General features: G+C 40.3%; 2 pseudogenes; both read right to left on the bottom strand.

Annotated features, from left to right (window-relative positions):
• Window positions 1-16568: 16568 nt before the first annotated feature.
• Window positions 16569-17971, bottom strand: LOC148055577 (uncharacterized; annotated as a pseudogene).
• A 298-nt stretch (window positions 17972-18269) lies between these two features.
• Window positions 18270-19529, bottom strand: LOC148055578 (uncharacterized; annotated as a pseudogene).
• Between the last annotated feature and the right edge of the window lie 508 nt (window positions 19530-20037).

The raw sequence follows: 20037 nt of genomic DNA on the forward strand, positions 1-20037 counted from the left end.
AGATAAGAGCAGCACCTGTCTTTGTATAGAAGGACAACAAACTTCCAAAATATTGGCCTGCTGTTAAATAGGAGAGGTGAATTAGTTACCAACAATGCTGACCAGGCAGAGGTTCTCAACACTTTCTTCACCTCTGTCTTTACCAGCACTGCTGGGCCCCAGGCATTGGTAACAAAAATCCAGGTTGATGCAAACACAGACCCACCATCAATGAAGGAAGAGTTGGTATGTGACCTATTACAGGAGCTTGACCCCTACAAACCAGTGGGCCCTGAAAATATCCACCTGAGGGTGTCAAGAGAGCTGGCCGACATCATTGCAAGGCTGCTCTTCATAATCTTTGAGAAGTTGTGAAGATAAGGGGACATCCCAGAAGACTGGAAGAAGACTAATGTCAACCCCATCTACAAGAAGGGCTTAAAGGAGGATCCAGGAAATTATAGGCCCATCAGTCTTACTTCAGTCCCTGGGAAAGTTATGAAATGAATCCTACTGGGGGCTATCACAAATCAAATGAATCATGCGACTGGGAAAAGCCAGCACGGATACACCAAGGGCAAATTGTGCTTCACAGACCTGATCGCCTTCTACAGCAAAGTAACCTGCTTGGTTGATGTGGGGCAAACGGTGGACATTGTCTGCCTGGATTTCTCCAAGGCTTTCAATACATTTTACCACAGCCTCCTCCTAGAGAAACTGATGTGTTACGATCTAGAAAAGTTGTCCATGGGGTGGGTGGGGAACTGGCTGACAGGCCGCACCCAGAGGGTGGTGGTAAATATAGCTCCTTTTCAAACTGGCAACCCGTCACAAGTGGGGTCCCCCAAGGATTGATATTGGGACCAAAGTTTTTTAATATCTTCCTAAGTGATCTGGATAACAGGATCAAGTGTAGCCTGATGAAGTTTGCAGATGATACCAAACTGAGTGGGGAAATGGACACTTCAGAAGGGAGAGCCACCCTGCAGGAAGACCTGGATAGGCTGGAAGAGTGAGCTAACAAGAACCTTATGAAGTTCAACAAGGACAAGTATAAGGTCTTCACCTGGGAAAACATAATCTAGGAGTGCAGCACAGACTGGGATCCACCTGGCTGAGGATCAGCTTTGTGGAAAGGGACCTGGGGGTCCTGGTGGACAGGAAGCTCAACATGAATGAACATTGTGCTGCTACGGCAAAGAAAGCCAACAGGATGCTGGGTTGCATCAACAAGGGCATCACCAGTGGAGATAAAGAGGTCATTATCCCACTCTACTCAGCCCTTGTCAGGTCACACCTGGAATACTGTGTACAGTTTTGATCCCCGCTATGCAAAAAGGATGTGGACAGGCTGGAGGGGGTCCAGAGAAGGGCCACCAAGATGATCAAAAGACTGGGAAGCCTGCCATATGAAGAAAGGTTGAGAGAACTGGGTTTGTTTAGTCTTGAGAAAAGAAGGCTTGGGGGAGACTTTATGATCACTTTCCAGTATTTAGAGGGTGGCTACAAAGATGGTGACTCCCTTTTTACAAGGAGTCACATGGAAAAGACAAGGGGTAATGGGTACAAGTTCCTCCAGGGGAGATTCCAATTGGACACAAGAGGAAAATTTTTCACAATGAGAACAATCATCCATTGGAATAATGTCCCCAGGGAAGTGGTAGATCCCCCGACATCAGACACTTTTAAGGTTCAACTGGACAGGGTGCTGGACCATCTTGTCTAGACTGTGCTTCTGCCAAGAAAGGTTGGACCAAATGATCCTTGAGGTCCCTTCCAACCTGGTATTGTATGATTCTACGATTCCAAGTCAATATACTGCAGACAAGGCTTATGGTGAAACTGCAGGAAGGTTAAGCCCAGGTGAGGTCTGAACAGTCAAAATGTTCCCCCTAGACTCTGCGGAAAGCCGAGTAGACAAAAAAGGAACTGGGAAAGAGAGGGGAAAACTGGGTTTTGGGAAACTGGTGTTTGGCATTAATGAAGCTGGTAGTCTCACTAAATCTGAAGTTAACTAAAGAAAAGTTCATCACAGATGGAAGCAACAGATAATGTGGCAGTGAAAGAGACACCATTGTGTATGTGAAGATAAAACAATTGGGGGGGAGTGAGGGGAAAAGAGAGAGAGAGAGCTCATTTCCTAGTGTGGCCATTTCTAATTATTGGTGCATTGGTAAGGGACACTCAATGAAATTGTCCAGGAAATTACCTGCCTGCTTTCAGTGGCACTGAAAGGGAGTTGCCTTCTAGTGTCTCAGAGATCCATGCCTGCATTCTTGCTTAGGCTGCACAAAGTCCATACAGTAAAGATGGAAGGCACTTCTTTTTAATGTCTCCTTCCTCCCACAGGGACCGTGTACAGACAAGCCATATGAGGTTATTATGGTGTGAAAGCAGAACAAAATCAAGGATTTATTTAGAGATTATTTTTTTTTTTCTAAAAAGAGAATGTTATTTTGTGTTTCTTTGGCAACTGGTAGTGAGATAAACAAAGCATCAAGCAATGGCAGAAATACCAAAATAATAGAAACAAATATGCTTTTTCCATTTCTATTTGCTTCTCCCTAGAGTGTGCCACTTTTTTTCACTTTCAATGAATAATTAGAAAATGGAAGACAACTCAAGTGCTGTCTTAGGAGAGCATGTGGAACAGGAATGAGGCTTGTTTACCATTATCAAGGCTTGACATGACACTGCTCTCTGTGTAGTCCAAAAGAACTGTGCAACATTTTACCGTCAAACTTCTCATTAAAAATAATGGAAGTCAGCAGAGGACATGAGCATGTTCATTGTAACATTTTAATGAATAAGCCCTCCTTTTTCTAACTGCAAATCAAGCAGAAAAATATTCAGGTACATGAATGGCAAAGAGAGTTAAAGGAATGCCTATTATTGGGAAAAAAATACTGTGAAAATATGGCAATAAGTAATAGCAGGTTGTGAGTTTGAAGGCTGTTTAAGCACTGGCATATTTTAGAACACATAGATAAGAGACACTGTCTTATTCATGCACGCCCTGGCACTGTGCATTGCTGTTAGAAGATGAACACAATATTTTGCTTTTCATTTTTATGAAAAAATTAAAACCAGACTTTTGACAGTTTATAAACACATCTTCTAAGGTTGAATGTTAATGATGAAAATGTTAGGAAATAGGAATAGGAAAAATGCTATTTTGGCAAAAGGAAAAGCAAGGAACACACAACTGGAAAAAAAACTTCATTTATTGAATACCAGCCATAAAGGTCCAAAAAGTGAGGGCACTGTATAGCAATCTAACATGTTGCTTTGGAAAAATCTCAAATGACTCATAAAACTGTGACTCTGCATTATTCACGGTAGGAGCAGTACTACATATATCCTCATTTTGGCATTTCTAGCCAAAAGAAACACAATAATGCTTGTATCTGGTTTTCCCATGGGCATATACTACACCCGTGGAATAATCATCCTACAGCTACTGGGCTAAAGTGAATATAATACACACAGTGCGGGACTGTCTTTATATATTTTGTTCAGTATTTTTTTCTTATCTTTTCTGGTATCCTGACCTTTTGGAATCATTTTTCATCCTCCATGATTTTGCTAGATTTTGAAGATGTGGATTGTGGTACAGTGACAGCCTTCACCCCCCTTTTTAAGTGAAAAGAAAAACTACTATTTCAGTGTATGAAAGAACTTGCAGCTGAAAGCTGAATTGCCCCTATAGTGCAAAGAAATATTGAGTGGGAAGACAAATCCCATCCCCTTACCAATTTTTCCTTTGAGTAGTCCAGGGCTGGGAGAGGGAGAAGAGCAGTACCCTGTTTCACTGCTTAAATTTGCCCAGTCTGTAATGCCCCCAAAATATAGAAACAGGGCAACCTGTTTGTTGTTGCAGCTTGCTGTCAGCAGAGGTCAGCTGGGCCTCTACCTCCACCTTCCCAGGAGGATTTTCTTGTCCCTTGCTACTTTAGAGGCATTTGCTACATGAAGGTTGATTTCACTGCATGGAGGGATGCCATCGGAAAAACTCACATGAGCAAAGGCACATCAAAATTTCAACATATGTTCTTCTGGTAGGCAGGCTCCCTTTGGGTTGACACAACAGTACATGGGTCTTTAACAGTTCTTTAATTGAGCAGAAAATAACGCAGTCAAATCTAATAGCTGGAGGCTGAAGGCAAAGAAATTCACACTGGGGATCTGTAAATCTACAGAATTAAGTAGTTCGTAATGGTTAAAAATATATGTTAGCAAAATAGGCTATTACTTAATTTTTAATATTCTCCAAAGCTTTTGAAAGGATTCTAATTAAACTTTTCTTATATGATGAAAGGCATTTCAGTCTGATTATAAGTTTACCCTAAGTACAGTTCTTAACCAGATATTTGAGAACTGATTTATATTTTGCCTTGCCATGAAAATATATCAGGGGCCACTTAGGTCTTTATATTAAAATATGTGTAGTATTTAAACATAGGCTATCTTTGATTTGTTGTTGTTTATTTCCAAAACTAATGTATCTATTTACTATTAAGCTTGCGGTGTTTGCAAGTAAGTTCAGTGAATTGTCACACTCCTGTGTTGTGTGCACCTTCCACTTGAAGAGACAGCCAAAAACCTCATCCTTTAACAGCAGGAGTGTCCAGGAGGCCTGGCCTGACCAACTGAGGGAAAAAAAAGAAAATAAAACTTGCAGAAGCTTCCCTGGCAGATCATCCTTTGTACTGAGCGAAGTCCATGAGAAAGAATCCCACTGATTTTGACAGTTTTCAAGGAGTCCAGGGATTTATCTTCTTCAGCTGAAGATTTCACAAAAACCTGAGCACTAAAGCTATCACCAGAAAGATAAATCACTTGATCCTGCTCCACCAGTGCTGCTCACGGGGAAAAAAAAAAAAGCAAAAAACAAAAAACAAAACAAAACCCAAACAACTTAAAGCCTAGGTACAGGGACTACCAAAATGGATGCTTCAGGGGCAGAGGGGACTGCACCTGGCTGCTTGCGGGAGGAGCTCAAAACTATAAGTGAGAGCAAATGTGTTTCCTCCGTAAGCAAAGTCAGCATCCATAACAGTTCCTTCAGGTCACTACCGAGTACAGGTATTCATTCTTGCTAAGCTACTCCCACCCCAACACAGATCTTTTCAACATCAGGACATCAGAGATCCTCCAGCGTTTTCCAACCTGAGGTTAAAACATAGCAGCTGGCACTTAAATATGGGCAACACACTGTCCAAACACACCAACTGCCTGTCAGAATGTGAACTGAGACTTGGGCAACACAAATGCTGGCTCTTTTTGAAGGTGAAACAAATCGCACACTCTTCTGATTACATGAGAGTACCTGTAAGTTATGTTAAGAAATAATTCAGCTGAAGGTTCCTAAACTTGGAGCGGAGAAGAAAGAAGTTACAGATAGTTTAGATCTCCAAATATCTGCAAGAGATTCCTTTTTCACTGGAAATGTCTATCAAGCTACCATCTGACAAGTTTCCCTTTCAAAAGCTGTTTTCAACAATATTTTCAGCTCACGAAAAGGAACTTGATGGTAGGAATGGTACAGTGTAAACTACAGCTCTGCTGAAATGAGGAAAGCAATTATATCTAGTAAGGAGATGATAACATGTATTAGAGCGAGGGAGATAAAGGCAACAAAAGAGCTGTTATGCTTGTACCTCAAAATCTAAGCTTAGAGTAACAGTATATGTAGAGTTATATATACTTCAGAGCAAGACAGGACTAAGATAGCATTTGGAAAAGTTATTGTTATTCAGATAAAGTGAGATCTGATTTTTAAAGTAGAAATAACATACAAAGCACTAAAACAACGGATTAAATTATCAGCAGGAATCAGTATAGTTTTCTGCTTTACACTCTTGATGATCTGCCCTTGTATTTCACTTACTAGTTAATCTGAATGAAGGTGTATATTTTCAATATATTGCAGTTTATTGTCTTTTTCTTTTTTTTTTTTTTTGGTAGGCAAATCACCTTTAAAGCCACCAGTGATTTTTTGTCTGTCTGAAGAATAAGAACAGATGACAGGATCTGTCACTAAGTAAGAAAGGATATGAGCAGGGATTCACAGAGCACCTGAAGAAATTAAATGGGAAGAAAAAGGGTAGTGCAGCATTGTGCTTTCAGAAGCATCATCTATTAGCCTTTGATCCAAAGGCTAATAGATTTTGATTAAATTAGTTTCCAGATAACATAATGCATAATAATTACAGATTTACCAACAGTGAAATACAAGTTTTATCTGAAGAATTATGTAAATGTTAAAAACTGCTTCTTTCAGGGAGGGAGATTTTAGTAATTCTGCTGATTTCTCATTATACAGTGTCTCTAATACTGTGCTTTATTACAGTGTGATATTGTCATGAGGGCTGAGCTTCTGGGTAGACAAGGAAAACTAAGACCCCTGTTAAATACCCAGAACTTTCTGAAAGTTTGTTTCTTCATGTGGATCCATTAGTTGGCATGACTTCTGATTGTGTTGATGAATAAATGCAGGGAAGAATGAGACCTACTGCTGGAAAAGAGAAATTCAGGGTTTAAAAAATAATCAAGATTTTTTTCCTTTGGGGACAATGTACATTACCCTGAAAACTAGATGCCGTGAATATTATTGTGAAAATATACGGGAAAAAATGAAAGCTGTCAACAGCCTGTTAGTTGAGGCAGTTACTTGAGAAAGCGATGTTGTGCAAGAGACCCATGTTCAATGCCCCTCTGCCTAATCTGGTGCAGGGAATTGTACCTCTGTATGTGCTGAGGTACTGTCCTAACCGCACAGTTACAGAGTTAATTTCTTCTTGTGTCTCTCTGCTGTAGTGAATTCCCTACAGTAAATTCCCTACACCACAGTAGGCTGTTCCTGACAGGAGACCCTTTACTCCAGTGGGATCTGCAAAACCACATGCAAGCCCCAGTCAAGAAGCAAGGGAGAAATCTCTCCCTTACCTTGTCCCTAGTTGTGACCAGTGATCCCACTGATGCCAAATGACAGCATTACTCTCAAATCCTGGGTATTTACATGAGAAGTTTTCTTTGGGTTAACCAGGTACTTTTTTCATAAAAAAATCCAGGTAAGTGCCAGGAGCTGCAAGTGTCTGGATGGCGCAGCCCTGGCCTCCCAGCTGCTCCTGGAGGAGTAGCCTGTCAAATCCCAGCTTCCGCTTGCTTCCCTTATTGGGCTGCTTTTACTGTAAAAATCAGTACAAAAATCAGGGTGAAGCACAGAAATGAATTAACAAAAGGAAGTAAGATGTAGGTGCTTATAGGCATTGTCAATAAAGTGTGGTACCAGGTATAAAATCAGTGCTCTATAGTCAGGCTTTCTTGGATGTTTTAGTTCACACAAGGATCAATTGTTTCTCCAGTTTATACACCTTAAGGCTAAATCTTATGGCTTGTCTGTTATCCTCAAAATACACATGAAAAATAAATAAATCCCCTTTTCTTCTGTGGTAGCTTTTTCTCATTAAAGGACCAAATGAGGACCTCAGGATCTATCCAGTTACACTAAGGGTGGATAGCTGCAAGGCTTGGCATTATTTACCAGCAATGACATTTCTAAGGCCAGCTGGCTTTGCTTATCATTTCATCACTTTAACTTGTGTGTTCTCATCTCAGTTGGGGTGCAAGTAAATGAGTTTGAGAGTATTTGTTACTTTTCTGTCTTTTGAAGGTTTTACTGGTGTTTGTATTGTGTTTATTTTGTTCCTGTAACATTTTGGAGAAGGATGGCGCAGCACAGACTGGTTATGATAACTTCATTGTCTGCACAAACTCTTCCCTAAGACAAATCACAAAATAGCTGATCGGAATAACTCAGAGGTGGTGCTGCAGTTTCACTGACAGCATTTTCTGCAGTAGAGAAGCCTGTGAGTCCATCACATATCCAAACGCCATTTTTACATTATCAGGTGAATGTTTCGAAGCATTTCTTGGTCCACAAGTGCATCTGCAGTCCTGGAACAATAGTGGCAGAACAAAAATGCTAATGCAAAATTGCTATGCTACAAATATTCTATTCCCTTCTCTTCACTCAAACTGAAAACACACCATACATGATAATAAAAAAAATGTATGCAATGTCTTCTGATTAGTTCCAGTTTGGTGGAAAATTGGTATGTAAGTGATGGAATTGCAGCACTGTTTTACAAAATTCCTTTCTTTTTCATTCTACCTCTTTTTCAGTCTGGAATAATTACAATAGTGTATCGGTTTTTTTCCAGGACATGTGATGCAGAGTATTATGGCTTTTACAAAATCACTCTAAAAGAGCATTAAACCAAGTCAGCTGAGTTACAGGCATTAGGGAATGTACAAACCAACAGAGCAGAGATCTGTGGGTTTGTCTTGGGCACTTGTCTAGTACATATTGCCATTGTTTCAGGATAACACATATTTTTGAAGTATATGATAAAGATGCTATTTTGAGGTTGTGCTTTGTTTTGAAGAGAACCTGCATTGAGAAAGAAGTAAGAGGTTATGTCTGCACTGTCCTTGGCAGCTCAATGCATTCCCAGATCCAGGTTCATATTTCTCCTGCAGGATGTGTATGGCCCAGGCTACACAAAGCCAAATAATACTGCTGCAAAAGTTAGTGGGGCAATACATAGCTGTGGCCAGACCAGGCCAGACAGTATGTTCAGTCTATTGACACCACATAAATTGGTAGGACTTGCTGAATACTCAACAGCCTGAATGTCTCAGCTCTTGTTCCACTGCTCATCTCACAGCTCAGCCCAGAGCTGTCTCACACCAGTGCCTGATCTCAGTTCATACCCCCATGGCAACACAGCAGGAGAGGAGCATGGACTTAAACAAAACCTAGGAGGACTACTTTATTATTGATTCTAGATTTACAGGTATTGAACTTTAATTGTGAGATGAAGTTTCTACAGTTTCTTTTTGCACTCTTTTCACGGAGCGCAGGGAGGAATCCCTTCTCCCAGGGAAGCCTGAGAAATGAGACATATTGTTGTGGCACTGGCAGATAGAGCTGTAATGGGTTTCACTGTGATTGTTGTGCTTTGGTGGACAGTGGTTCTCCTGTGTTTGTTATATGGTTCAGTTGTTTGAGGTTTTTTGTTCAGAGTTTAGATTGGTATGGATATTGTGGCTCTGTGTGTCCCTGCTGATCACATCGTCCAGCATTTTCTTTACTGGTGGTTTGCACTTCTAAGAAGCAACACAAACCAACAAGGCAAGTGAGATCAAGAATCACCAATTTAAGTTTCTCCAACCTGGGCATTTCAGCAACAGAAGTTTGAAGTTGCCTGCACCCCATCCCAAATGTTGGGACAGGAGATGTTAAGAGATTTACAATATTGCTCACTTCAAGCACATGTCTTTACTACTAACTTATTTTAGAGAAGGAGCAGCTGGTTAGAAACCACTTATAAGGAACTTCTGTCCAGGTGTGCTCCAGAAAGCAGAACACTCTCCTACAGAATGGATGAGAAGGTCCATACCTGCTTTTCTCTGCAAGTAATGAGTTGTGTTTTCACTGTTCTTTGTTCTCCTTGGACCGCATTGCCCTCCACGTGTGGTCCCTCGGTACAAGTACTGCAGCTACTTCTGCCTTCTCTGAGGTGTCATTCCACTCCAGAGCATCCCTGATACAGAGTCAAGCATATGATTTGGATTTTATAGTATGACCATCTCTATATGTGATGTTATTTTTCATATTCATCTTATTTTGGTAAAACATTAACCTTGAGAGTTTTCTCCTCATCTGGCCAAACTGTCAAAGTGATGAATGTGAGCATTTGTAACTCTTTATCCTGTACATTTTATTCTTGGCATCTTTCTTGCTTCTGACTTAAAGTGGGCACATAACTGACACTCTTTTGTCTTCATTCTTGTACAAATGCCATACTGCAGTCTCAAAGATGCACTGGGTAAAAAATCAGTTTTTTACCAGCATCTCTCTGATTTACAACATCACTTTCAAGAACAAGAAGTGAAGGTGGTTTTGAGCCAGGAGCCGTGGCTTTTTGAAGTTCTCTAATTAACTACAGTCAGTTCCATTTCTTCAATGTACGGCTCAAATCTTTTTCATATGGGCATCACTGGCATCCAATAAGGAGAATATTTGCTTTTGGAGAGTCAGAGAACTGTTCTTTAATTGCAAACAGTTGGTAATGGGCTTTTTTTATGTTACAAAATGTACAGCTTTCTTGGCTTCTTGATGTTTAGCATGTTGCTTATCAAACATCTGAGAATTACAGCTACAGTAAAAATTCTCTCTTCCTCTGTTAGCTTTACCTACTTCCAGTAATTCTTACCTTACTGGAGCAATTTATTATTTTAAAACAAGTGCAACATTCACAGAAATCATTCTATGCCTTGCATTCTTAGCACAGCATTTATACCTACTGTCTAAAGCTGCCATTGCACATGACTTGGAGATGGTTTGTAACCCATCAGCATTACTCAAGTAACAGCTGGGCATACCCTGACTGGCTGCCTATGGGCAGCTCTCTCCCACTCTTTACTTGTAGGAATCTGTTGAGTCAAGTTTCATTTCTTGGTTGGCATCATAAAGTCCCACAAAAGGGAGGAGAGGTTTCCTCACCATAGTAAGATAAAAAAAAAAAAAAACAAAATAAACTCCCATTTAAGCACTATAGGACACTTGTATAAATGTCAATGGAAATACTGAAGTCTTAGTTTTGAAGGCTTTTTTTTTTTTTTTACACATTTTATGCACATACATTTTTTTGTCTTTGATTACCAGGGGCAGGAAGGGGAATTAAACCCACAAAACTAGAGACTAAAACCTAGATATTGAATTTCCCTTATACCAGTATATATCTGATAGGATGTGAATCATATTTCTGATCAGCAAAAAAAACCCTATTGGGTAACATGAATCTGGAACTGTTTTAGAACAGCTATCATAAGGTTATTTTGAATACAAGTTGTGGACTTGTATTGTTAACTCAGCCAGCTCCTGTGTGAAATGATTAATACTTTAATATATACACTCAGAAAGCAGAACCGTGTTTAAGAAAATGAGGATGGTTGGAAGAAAATCAGTTCCTTCCTAAAATCTATTAGAAAAACAGGAATGAGGCAAACATTAATTATTTACTTTAGGAGAAGAAAAATTTTGTACAATGCATAATATTGAAAAGGAAAATATTCATGGTGGAATATTTATGCTAAATGTCAACGTCCTCCCCAGTGGAGGGCACTCTTAGTGCACTGGGTCATTAAATGATGTAAGAAACAGCAAGAGATAATATCTGAGTAAGGTTATAGAATAGCTATACTTCAAGGGTGTGAATGTGGAAAAAGCAGAGGCTGTTAAGGCTTGATTTTGCTACGCAGTCTATATGAACAATATCAACCATAGGCAGATGCATTTCAGGAGCATTTGTCCATAGAAATCTGATTGGTGCTATTCGTTACAGTAGGACCAAATACAGTAGCACAAAGATACCGCATCTAAATGGGCAAAATTTTGAAAAAATATGACTCAGGTAAATTAAATTATTAGATCAGTAAATTTCCTGAAAGTGGATTCAAGGGAAAGAAAACTGAAGGGAGGCACAGTCTATGTTTATTGCTGCAGTTCCAGCAGCACAGCTGTAGTTCTGGTTGACTTGGCTCCTCCATTTACAGCCCAAATATCTCAAGGTTTATTATCCAGAATGTTTCATACTACAGCAGGTTGAAAGTGAATATATGGATGTTAGTGAAACAGGTTGTGTAAAGTTAATCCTTTCTAAAATTACAGAACGGTAATATATAGAAGGTGGAATGTGGTTTTAGATAATGGTGAAGTGAGATGTTCTTTTTATTAGCTTCAGATGAAAACGTGTTTTTTCAGAATACGTACATTTTTGTAATAAGAAAGGAACCTTTTAATGTCTTAAAATGAAGGCTGAAACATGACTATTGGTTATGCCTAGGCAAAGTTTTCCTGAAAGGCTTTTGTCATAATCACAGTAATTCATTGTGAATTTAAGTTCAACTTATTTTTGGAACGATAAACTCATGCGATAAGGATGTGGGTATTCTGACATATACAGAGAGATGCTGAAATAAAACCTTATTTGTAATCCCATCAATATTTTACCAAAAAAAAAAAAAAAAGAAACCAAAAGCAGATCTTGTTCCAATATTTTAAATATATATACTTCAAGTGTGTTTCTCTAAAGAGATGGAGGCCAGCGGTATGTATTTGGCACAGGTCAGTAGGGACTCTTTCCTGAGTAAGGACGGAAGTCATTGAAGCTAGATAACATTAGAATAGCAGAGCACTGACAGATTCAGTCACAATTTCTATTTTTGCCTTCATGGGTACCTTAATGAGTAGTTATGCACCTTGCTTTTCTTGGGCAGGGAGAAACTGTTTCCTGACCTACCCGGTAGCTCTGTGCTTGTAAGCCAGAAGGGCATGTGAAGGTGGAGAGCCAAAGGTTGGTGCCCTGAGAACTGTGTTTTGAGCCAGGTTGCGTGCCTTGTTTGTCCAGGTGAAGGGAGAGCTGAGCACAAACCCTCATGCTCTGCCCTGCCATGTGGTCCCTCGCCCCTGCCTGCTGCCTTGCCTCCATTGCCAGCCCCGGAGCAGGGCATCCATACCCACAAGGTGCTTGCTGTGAGTCCTCTCTGAAATGGAGCTTGTAGCCATAAAGCAAGTACCCTGGCTCCTTCCTAAACACTGCAGTGGATTTCTCATTTTACATATCAGGAGAAGCACTGGGAAAAAAAAAGTTTTTTTACAGTGGCTAGTTGTGCATATGCTGATATTGGCTTGGTGTTGAAAAAGCTGCCAAGGGAGATGAAGCACTCTGCCTATACCTTATTAATACTTGCAATTGCTGCATATGGCATAAAGTTGCTGAGCTAGAGAGCTTAGAGAAAATACAGTGTGCTAACGGCAAGCTCCAGAACAGAAAGTCTGCTGGGGTAATTCTTCAGCATAGACTTCAAGGAAGAGTACATGCATTGTAAAGCGAACAACTTATTTTAAGATATATTAACCTAGAACTTATAAACACAGAAGAGTAGAAAGAGCTTGTGGGAGTCAACATACTTCATGCCAGAGGTGAAGAGCCTTTCCCTAAATGAAGAGCAAATACAACTTTTTCACTTAATATACCTCTCAGCAATAGTGTAAAAACAATTAAGCCTCACTTCCATGGCTCTTTTGTGGCACTTGTGTCTACTTCATCTAAGGAGTAAACTTCTGTCCTCCCTTAGTCCCTTCCTGAAGGAGCCCTGCATCTCTGTATCCTCAGGGATAAGAGGCTATGAATCCCTAAAATCCCTCCTCAGTCCTTTTGGGAGACCCAGTGTTATTTCTTGCACTCTGAGGAGGCTCCTGAGCCACCTCAGGGGACTGGTTCTTCCCTCCCTCCTTCCCTTCCCTGCTCATCCCTCCCGGTGTGGGTTTACCTCCCTGCTCCTCCCTTACCCCTCACCATCTTCTTGCTGTCAAGAGACACAGCCTTCAGCACAGACGGAGTAGTGGGGCAGGTGGTTAAAAAGCCCTAAAAACTTGGGGCCTGGATACCCCTTCCTGCTCCTGTGGGAGAGGGGACGCAGGGGAGAGGAGGACCTGAAACACCCATTCCCAAAACCGCCAGGGCCAGAGCCTGCCCTTCCTACCCTCAGGCTAGCTGAGGCCAGGGCAGCCGCCCTGCCCCTGGAAAGCCCTAACAGCAGTATCGTCCATGCCAAGGAGTCATATCTCACTCCTCTTATCACAGAAGGCCTGTAAAATCTTCTCCACATCCGTGCAGGAGCCTGAGAACAGTTTTTTACCCTGCTGTGAGAAGCCAACGGCACACAGCAGTACTGTGTCAGCAGAGGTATGGATTGAAAGCCCTGCTGCAGTCTGCTGAGGGGATAAAAGCTATGCTCCCTGAATAAAAAAAAATAATTAAATTTTAATTGAATTAAATTAAAATTAAATTGAATTAAAATCTGAGGTGAATAAACAGATATTTAGATCCAGAAGCAGATTTTGAGATGGACCTCAAAGAATACTGCCATCCCCAGGCAGAGGACTGGAGAGCTTGTGCTTCAACTTCGGGAAAAAACCTGCTTTTTCTTTTTTTTTTTTTTCATTTCTGTTCCTTAGCTTTGTACAACTTACACAGTGGGCAAAATTATTCATAACATGTTTATGTATTGACAAGTATCTGTGGTCTGGGAGGTTTCAGGGATGACTTCGTTAGCCAGAAGTCTTTCTCAGAGGTTTGGTGGAGACTGGTCGTGGTATACAGGACAGATGTGCACAAGGTTTACTGTCTCCACTTCCAGTGTAGGGGATGCAGTTCATAATGGTGCATGGTCCTCAAGTTTGAAAGCACTTCTGTGTCATCTGTTAATGCGTCTTTTTAATGTTAACGCATGTGTGACTGAAATTATTTATATTTGCCAGAGTAGGGTCTTCTAGACAACAGAAACAGTATTTATACCTGTCTGATAAAGGTATCTACGTGCTGGTTGATTGAAGAGGAAAGCTTCCCCATAGTGGACTTTAAAAAACAGAAACCAAATACAAATGCTTACAAAAGTCTGATAGCTGCTTGCTAAGGTGACAGTCACAAATGGATAAAGCTCTGTCTCTGCCCGGTGCACACACCTTGCAGCATCCTATCTGTCCGTATGAGTGGCATGTGATGGCACAGGGTGTATTAGAGCATCACTGGGTAGCTTCTGAATCTGTCTCCATCTTGAGAGACATTGCCTAAGTATCTGTGCATATACTGACAATCACTGAAAAAGCAACTTATTCAGCATGAGACCCTAAGAATATCTGTAACAGGTGCAGCAGAGCTGCTCCTGGTGCCTGTGGTCTGTGCCTAACTGAAGTTGTGCTGGTTAGTTTTGTGCTAGTGAGTGTTAGTTTTGCTCAGTTGTCCCTGTAACAACCTCAGAGCAGCCTGCGACTTTCTCAGCAGCAGATGCCAGATAACTGTCAACCTTCCTGTGCAAAAGCCAGGCTTTACATATCTAGCACGGTTATCCAGCTCCCTGTTCACAACTGCTAGTCAGCCCACAGCACAGGCAGGCTGAACTCACGCTTGGGCATAAAATGCATTTTGGGAGGGATTTTAAAAAAAACCTTAATTGTAGCTCAGTGATCCTTGACTTGAAGCAAATGGGAGCTGTGCTGTTGGCATTGCTGTGATGGAGCGTGTGTTTGGCTGAGCCCTGCAAAATGTCAATCTGGAGGTGCTACTGGCTGAGAGGAGGCTGTACTTGTCTGCTGTCAGGGTTGTTTAAGATTGATGACAACAATGGTTAGGATGGCAGGCTCTAACTTGTTTTTCAAAAGGATGTAAAAATACTACGGGGAATGTTAGTTAATAGCTTTAAACTGAAGAGAGTATAACTGTGATGAATTAGACCTTAAGTCAATATTGAAATCTGCCAGTAAGTTGCATTTCTACCAGAAATGTAGAAATGTTTCTTTGGTTTATATAGTGATTTCACTTTTTAATCAAAATTTTAGACTGTAATAAAAATTCAAAAAGAAGTCCCTAATACTTCTTTTGATTGAAAAATGGCAAGGCAGTTGATGGTGGTTTTCTTTCCAGTATTGGAATAAAAAAAGAAAGACAAGCAGTATATTGAAAATTGTCACTTACAGATGAATAAAATAAAGAGTGGGTTAATAAATGGGTGTTTCACTAACAACTTTGATAGGAGAAACCCAGACTGAGCTCTATGAGCACTACTACTATCTGCTTGCTGAGCATACTGTTGATAATGTGATTGCCCATTGAAACAAATCACAAAGCTGTCCTTCTTATGCACAGTTTAGTGCTGATTTTAATCTTTTCATGATCTTCAAGGGTTATACCTGCAGAACTATTATGTCACTGAAGCGCTGCATCATTGAAATATGCAGAGAAACGTTTTGTTTCAAGTAGCACCAAATTCTTCATGTTGTTTTAACTGGGTTAGAGAAGCTGGTTTACTCCATAGAGGTAATACATTCAATATTACTGAGGATAGGATTAGGTAAAACCTGGCATATGATTTAGTCTGGCATTAGATTGCACTGAAATTTTTATGTGAAGAGTGTTGTGTATAAGGGCAAACCACAGAGGATTCTGACTTTCCAAATAATTTTTCAATGATTTGGTCATTATTTGTGACCTTAGTTCAGTGTTACTGAGAAAAAAAATCATTGAGTATTGTTGTATTTTACTTTAATCTCCAAATACTTTTTCTCCTCTTGCCTCTGTGCCTATAAACAGAGTAACATTATATTCCAATTATAATTTTGAGGGAATTTTTGGTTGGCTTCCTTGATTACTAGGATTTACTTAAGTGTAGCTAAGCAATTTTATATGTACGAGGAGGTTTTTGTAATAATGCTGTTTGTCTAACTATTCCCCACACCCTAGCATATCGAAAATGTTCACTCATGAGCATAGTATAACAAAAGTTAACAAAATCACAGTAGGGTATAACATCAGTATCACAGTCGGTGTTGGGGACCATCCTAATAAGGTATCCCACCAGTGATGCTCTCCACCTTTCTTCACTCTTTCCAAGACATGGTGTATCTTCTCTATATCATGATGGATGGTGATCAGGGTTCTTTGTGCATTGTCCTGAGTTCATTTCAGCAACTGACTCAGGTCCTCATGTTGCAACAGTTCTTTTACCAATGTCAGATGCATTCTGATGGGGGCAGATAATAAATCTTGATATGACATGTAGTTGGATTGCAGCAATTGATGGGTTGTGACAGGAGCTGAGTAGTTGAAGTCACATCCTATGATTTTGGTGTCAGGACAAATGTCTTGGGCCTTAGTGGTATTACTTTCACAAATAAATCCCTGTTGTTCCCACACAACACATGCATCAACATCAATAGTTTGCCATGTGTTCCCATTTTGTTGGGCCCATTCTCTATGTTCTAACAGAGACAGTACAGTTCTATGGTGATTCAACCCCAATGTAATGATTGGCTATACGGTGTATACCGAAGCATTGTGTATTGTCAGAACAAAAGCTATGGTTTTACTGGTAGTGGGATCGTAAGTGAAATTAACTAGTTGCCACCATGATTGGAATTGTCTTTTGAATTTAGTTGCATTATCCCAATTTACTTTTTGAATTTCAGCAGGTAAGGTGCCTTCTTCACCTTCTCTTATAATTGCTGCCACAGCAGATTGTAGCCACAATTGAGCTTGAATACAGCTAAGAGCAAGAGAGACATTAATTTGTAATTATTTTGTAATAATTGATGGTCTTTTTTACTGATTCTTTCCCATTGAGGTAATATGTCAGATAAGAGCCATTGATTAGTTCCCAGTTCCAACAGAGAGGATTGTAATGGTTGGTTCAATTTGTATAAATTACTTGTTGCTGAGCTTATTTTGTTTGCTAAAACTTCAGCATCTGTGCTGTTTAGTACCCCTAATCCTGTTCCTAGGACACCAGTCACATGTCTCCTTGGTCATCTGGGAGAGGTGAGGGTTTGTCCATGCAGCTATGCTAGCCATCCTGTATGAGATGTATCCAGGAATGATAAGCAGGTAGGTTTAATTGCAGAGATATTGACCTGCATTGACAGTTCTACTCATTTGAACGACCATGATAGGTTAAACAACACTTGTTGGCCTATATTTTTGATCACATATGGTCCAATTTCAGAAATTTGTGGAGACAGGGTTTTCTTACCCTTTACAATCAGGATGGATGTTGTTGTACTAGGCTCAATAAAGTCTATTTTAAATTTAAAGGATAGTCCCATGCTATGGTGAGCCCAGAGGCAGACTACAAAACCAAGTTGTACTAAGGTAGAATTGTACCAACAGTCCAATTTTTTAGAAGTGCAAATTTTTGTATCTTTTGCTGTTGGATTTGATGTAATGTTGTACACAGAAATCTGAGATGCCTTTTCATGTATAGACCCACTGATCATCCGGCATCCTATTTTAATTTTTTTCCCGTGCCATTCCTCAGAGTTGGGGAACTTTATCACTAGCTCCATCTTCATCCCAGCTCCATTCATTTTCTGAGTGTACTTCAGTTCTGTGCATGACCATGGTGGAAAGATGTAAATCTCCCTTACTAGAGTGTATTCCCATATTCCCGGTATACTTAACATGAGCTTGAGACCATGGCCACTCTAGGGTTCCTTGACCAGAGGCTGAGAGAAGCAGCATTGTTAGGGTTTAGAATAATATCATGAACACAGCATTTCTGTTTGCCATTCAGAAGGGTGCTGTAAGAGAAAAATAGAGATTTGTTTTGGCGGGGAGAGTCCGAACAGGTTACCCCATTAGAAAGAAGGAAAAATCCATCGTGCACTAATTCTGTTTTACATCACTGTTGTCAATTGTCTCCCAGGAAAGTGGTCCACAAGGTTTAGAGTCAGGGGTACAAGTGCCAATTTGTGGTAAATTTACCATGACAGTTTGTCCTGGATGCAATGTTACTGGTTGTTTTGTTTCACTTAGAGGTGGAGGTAGAACATCAAGTCCATCTTTTGTAAAGAATGCTTGGCTCACAGGGCTCCTGGTGGGCCCATATAGACTGTTAGCCATAAGGTAGGGTTTAAGTGCAGCAGGCACTTCTCTAATTAATGTTTTTATCATGTCAGGATTTACAACAGCTGATATAGGAATAGCAAGAGCACCACGGTCATGCATAGCCTGAATACAGGCAGCTTTTGTGATAGCGGTGGAGAGTTCATCTAGTGATTTAATAGGTATTGATAAAGGCTTTCCTCTCTCCAATACATTTATTCCACCTGCCCAGTATGCCACCCTAATTGTTAGTGAGTGAGGATCATTTGGGGGTTCTGGACCAGAATTTAAAAAGACACCAGGACCCTGGAATCCACTGGCTTCATTGCCACTGAATAGGATTCTGTCTCCTCCAGTTAAATACACTTGCCACAAATGTTCTGTTTCAGTTTCGCCTGGCTTACGGCCATAATGCCGTTGCAAAGTGGCCGCCTGAAGTGGATCAAATGGAGTTGTTTTTGGGGTACGATGTCCTGGTCCACCCCGAGGTCCAGTAGTTACCTCTGTTTTTATAATGGGTCTGGCTTGGTATTCAGGACGATTTGGAGGAGGCAAATCATTTTCCCTTGGTTCGCTATCAGCAGGGTCACCCCATGTGTCTCCATCTCATTCTTCAGGGGATAAAATTAATTTCCTAACCTGTGCAATGGTAGGGGCATTAGGAGCCCTCATTAGCATTATTTCAACCTTGTCTGTCATCCTTTGTTTCTCTTCCCTTTCCTGCTGTACCTGTTTTTGCAGTTGTTCAATTTGCAGGGATAGCAATATTTCAGCTTTCTTTCTGCCTTCTATTTCTTCTCTCAGATCTCGTCTCTCTTTATCAATTTTTTTCCTATCCTGACAGGCAGCTTCTAAGCAGGTACCTAGCATTTTGCAAATAATTCCTTTTCCTTTACCCTCTTTTACATGAGTTCTGGCCACCTGTAGTTGTTTTTCCACAGCTTCCCAGTCATGCCAGTTATCACAAGCCCATTCATCTGAGAATTTAGGAAGTGGACTTATTCCATTTTTTTGTAAATAATCAGTGATGCTACTTGCCATCCTGCCGACTACACCAGTTTGTCACAGATGAGTGGTTAGGCCACTCAAAGAACCACCACCAAAAATATTTGCAAATAATGATTTTAATAGAAATGTATAAAAGTGTGATTTAACAAAGTTCGATGGCAAGGTTCACTCTATTACTTATTAAATGAATGGAATATATATATATAGGAGAAAAGAAGAAGAAAAAAAAGAAAATAGCTAGCAGCAGTTTAAGGTTTGTTTGCAGCAAGGAGAAAATCACAAGAATTTAGCAATAACTAATCATTAATTAATCTAGGATCTACAAGGTGATTAAATAGGGTTTACTACAATATTTTTATTGATAGACACACACATACAATAGGCCTAGTAATTTGTTGTGACCTTAGTGAAATATGCACAATATGCATATATAAAGGTACCTAGTAAAAATTCCCCATGAGTTCAGTGAAATACTCGCATCAAATGATTGTCTCAATAGGTGAAGGTCAAGGCTCAAGGAGTGAAAAGCGCCGGAGATCAG

This window comes from Nipponia nippon, unplaced genomic scaffold (genome assembly GCF_047370975.1).
Source record: "Nipponia nippon isolate SJK-2023a ecotype South Korea unplaced genomic scaffold, ASM4737097v1 scaffold_20, whole genome shotgun sequence".
Classification (NCBI taxonomy): Eukaryota; Metazoa; Chordata; class Aves; order Pelecaniformes; family Threskiornithidae; genus Nipponia; species Nipponia nippon.